Source organism: Babylonia areolata, chromosome 3 (genome assembly GCF_041734735.1).
Source record: "Babylonia areolata isolate BAREFJ2019XMU chromosome 3, ASM4173473v1, whole genome shotgun sequence".
Classification (NCBI taxonomy): Eukaryota; Metazoa; Mollusca; class Gastropoda; order Neogastropoda; family Buccinidae; genus Babylonia; species Babylonia areolata.
Window position 1 is genome coordinate 60,221,913 of NC_134878.1, and position 4,349 is coordinate 60,226,261.

Sequence of the window (4,349 nt, forward strand, 5' to 3'; positions counted from 1 at the left end):
TCTTCTTCTTCTTCTTTTTTTAACACTATCTCTCCACATGTCAGACACTGCTAGAAGATTTGAAGTACCCCCCAGTCAGTCAACAAATACCAGCATGATTATGCAAATCTGCCTTAGATCTCGCACTAAATTAGATCTTCCGAGATGCATGGAACGTGGGTCAACAAGCAGACGTCTGTCGGTTGCAGTTCCTTCCTGCTCTTTGGACCAAGGAGTCATCTGAGTGCACTCTTATGGGAATACGTTTATTTCATATTTCCATATCACACATACATACACACACGCGCGCGCGCGCGCGCGCGCACGCACGCACGCACACGCACACACACTCACACACGGATTACATCATGACGAACGAGAGGGAGGGGGTGGGGGGTGGGGGGGTGGGGGGCTAAATCAGTAATGTCATGTTGGGTGTTAAAGACGTCAAGGATATTTGTCATCTCCTTAGAGAACGGACGAAAAAGAAATATGCAGCAGGCTGAAACAAAGACAGCGGATCTGGAAATGACAAAGGAACTCCTTGTTTCCGTTCTCTTCTAAATAAGGGGGCGGGGGTGAGGGGGAGGGGACTGCGGGGAAGGTGTGTGGGGCGGCCAGGGAGAAGGAGTTGGGAATTGGGAGGGGGGTGGAGTCCGGGGGGAACAAAATGAACAGACAAACACACACACACACACACACACACACACACACACACACAAAGAAAGAAAAAAAGAATGGTAGCCATTATAAAAAGACAGATAGGGTGCTTTAAACGACAATGGACTTAAATATGCTTGCTGAGTGGATATATATATATATATATATATATATATCTGTGTGTGTGTAAAATGCCTGTATATATCTCTCTCTATATATATATTTGTGTGTGTGTGTGTGTGTGGAGGTAGTGGCATAAGTCACATCATTGCATTAGCATTGTATGATTCCTGTCTCCATCCCCAAAGACCGTCTTTGTTGTCACGTAATACCCGTCTTGTCAACTGCGTTTATGAATTAACATGCTTTTGAACTTTTCCCGGGAAAGAAGGTATAATGACAGAGGGAAATTTACACTACTAAAATTGCACAATGGAATAAGAATATATGAAATATATATAAATGTAAAAGAGATAACCCAGAAACCTCCTACAAGAATAATAATAATAATAATAATAATAATAATGGTACTTATATAGCGCTGAATCTTGTGCAGAGACAAATCTAAGCGCTTTCGCACCGGTCATTCTCACGCACGTATAACTCTAAAACTGGAGAAACTAAAGACAAGGAAGAGGCAGGGAAGGGAGGCTATTTTGGGAAGAGGTGGGTTTTAAGGCCAGACTTGAAAGAACTGAGTGTGGAGACTTGACGAAGCGAAAGAGGAAGTTCATTCCAATTGCAAGGTCCAGAGACAGAGAAAGAACGGCGGCCAACAGTCGAGAGTTTGAATCTGGGTATGCGTAAGTGGAGTGGATCCGAAACTGATCGTAGTGAGCGAGATGGAGTGTTGAGGTGAAGGCAGCCACAGAGATAGGAAGGGGCTGATTTGTGAATACATTTGTAGCATAGAGTGCTGATCTTGTACTTTATTCGGTGTGAGACAAGAAAAGGGTAAGATCCTAGCATTCCCTTATATTACCACTTTTATAGTACGCGCGCGGCACACAGCAACAACAGCAGAAGTGTACAAACACGAATTAGGAATTTTAGGTTTTTTTGTTTTTTTGTTTTTTTAAATCAGCAATCAAAAGTAACCTAAAGCTTCAAATAGCTCGACCAGATACTTTTCTAAACACATCCTGAACCTAACTACCTGGACAAATTCTTGGAGGTAAATCAATAAATAAATAAATAATGTGTGTCAAGTGTTCTTCCTGCTCTCTGTACCACAGAGTCATCTGAGTGCGCTCTTTGCATTGTTCGTTACGGGAAATCGTGTATTTTTCATCTCTCTCTCTCTCTCTCTCTCTCTCTCTCTCTCAGCCACACACACTGACACACACAGATAAGTGAAATTTAAAAGATAAATAAATAATAAAAATTTTAAAAAAATAAAAAGTAAAGGCAACACACAAGGCAACTGGCTTGGTGAAAAAACAAACAACAAAAATTAATAAACAATAAACTGAAAAAAAGGAAGCAAATTATTGAATCAAACATTTTGTAGACCGGCTGTCACAATTTTTCTTATGAGGACTTGGACAGGGAACGCAGCCCAAAACCCAGAAAGAGATTAAAAAAAATAAAAAAAGAAATAAAAAGAGTTAATTTCAAGAAATTCCCTCCCCTCATCTGCATTCCCCATCTCATGGCTGAAAAGATGCTCCAAACCCAGGAGCGTAAAGAGGAGACCGTATACCAATTGACTGACCAAGGCAAAACACATTCAAACTAAACGTAGGTGTGTGTGTGTGTGTGTGTGTGTGTGTGTGTGTGTGTGTGTGTGTGTGTGTGCATTGGGGAGAGAGAGAGAGATTATCACTGTTTCATAGAAGTCAAGGGTAGGATCACAAAACCTGACCTGCGCGTTAGGTTAATGCGTTGGTCAGTCATCTGCTCCCCCCCCCCCCCTTTTCCCCCCAGCATATGTGGTGTAACGTGGCCAAAAGAATCAGTCCACTTTGGTACCTCCTTGAAACTGTCGACCCTATCTGTCGCTCATTTCCTCATCAAAGTGTAAACTAAATGTACTTCTGTGAGAAAACAAACAAAAACAAAAACCGGTAAGGTCATGACCCTAGAAAGCATAATTTAAAAAAAATTAATGGGGGAGGAAGAGGCCCAGCTGTGTTTACACACAGTCACTAGAGAGAGAAAGAGAGAGAGAGAGAGAGAAGACGATGACGCGAAGTGAGTTATGACGCCACGTGAGTGTTGTCACTTTTGCCACTACTTCATCACCGCTTCTTTCTGTCATCGCTCGAGACACTTCTAGCCTCCTCGTTTTCTTCTGTCGGGATTTTGCGGTGTTGTGTGTGTGGAGGAGTGGTGTGGTGGAAAAGAAACGGTTTGTGGTCATTCACGACTTCTCTGCTCGGGTGGGGCATGGTATCTGCACGCCGGCGCTTGCTAAGACAAGAATGTACTGGGATGTTATGCTGACGGATTTTGTAGTTGCTACTCTGATTCGTGAGTTGTGGTGGTGGTGGTGTAAGTGTGTGTGTGTGTGTGTGTGTGTGTGTGTTGCTTTGTTCTTCAAACGTGAAAGTAAAGCCCTGCACAAAAGCCGTTTATCATCATCATTATCGTTATCATATCATATCAAGTGTCACGGCTTTTAGGCTTTATCAGCCTTTTGCCTGATCAGTTAGGACTTTCTTTTTTATTCTTTTTTTATTTTTTATTACTTTATATAAGAGTGCGCAGTTACTAATCTTTTGGCTAGCTTCCTATGGAGAAATTAACTTGGAATCCATAATCCTTCCAGTGTTTATCTAATAGATTCTTAAAACTGTTAAGCGTTCCTGCAGTGACAATGTTACTGGGCAGATTATTCCAGAAGTTAACAAACCTGTTTGTAAAAAAAAGTGTGAAAAAGGTTTGATTTGGTGAATGTCTTCATTAGTTTTAGTGGGTGTCCCCTGGTATGATTACTGTCCTTTAGAGTGAAGAGGTTTTGTGTCACATGATGATTAATGTAAAACGTATTACTACTATAAATAATAACAATGATAATGATCGTAACAACAACAGTAACAATAAAGTGAGGATAATTGATAATATGATTATCATTATATATATATGATAGTCAGTCGTGTCCGACTATGACCATCAGAACAGCAGAGGAGGCAACTGCTGTTCCGGCGAATGATTATCATTACTGTTGTTGTTGTTATAACACAAAACAGTCAACACTTGAAACAAAGGTGGAAACAGAATGCTTACAGGTCCTGTTTTGATATCTACCATCTGTACTGGAAAATAACTGGCTATAACATTTCAAATCAACTATCTACCTTCTAAAACCAAACTGACAAACATCACAATCATCGGGAGCCTGTGTGTGACGACGATATAAGTAAAGAAAAAGAGAAGTGTCAAAAAAGAAAAAAAAGGTGTGTGGGTGTGTGGGGAGGTTGGGCGTGGTGGGGGTGCGGTGGTGAGATGCTGCAACAGCTTTGTAATGTGCACAATAAATTCCGCGTTGTGTTGTCTTCAGTTTTATTTCCTGTAAACGTGACTTCTTATATACACGTGTTGTGTGTCTCTGTGTGTGTGTGTGTGTGTGTGTTGCAGTGTTCTTGCGGAGTTGTATGTGTTGGCATAACATTGGACAAAACTAGCGGCAGACATCAGGCATCCGGCAGGTGACATAATATTTTCATACGGACAGTTTGCAAGCCGCATTCAACATACGAGGAAAGTTG

At 41.3% G+C, this 4,349-nt stretch overlaps 1 protein-coding gene across 1 annotated transcript in view; it reads left to right on the forward strand.

The window, feature by feature from the left end:
• The first annotated feature begins 2,981 nt into the window (after nucleotides 1–2,981).
• Nucleotides 2,982–4,349, forward strand: part of LOC143280395 (N-acetyllactosaminide beta-1,6-N-acetylglucosaminyl-transferase-like) — a 10,684-nt gene continuing 9,316 nt past the window's right edge. The window contains exons 1-2 of the mRNA XM_076585029.1: nucleotides 2,982–3,111; nucleotides 4,219–4,349. The exon at nucleotides 4,219–4,349 is cut by the window's right edge and continues 5 nt beyond it. The gene's annotated coding sequence lies outside the window, so the exon portion shown is untranslated. The remainder of the gene's footprint in view (nucleotides 3,112–4,218) is intronic.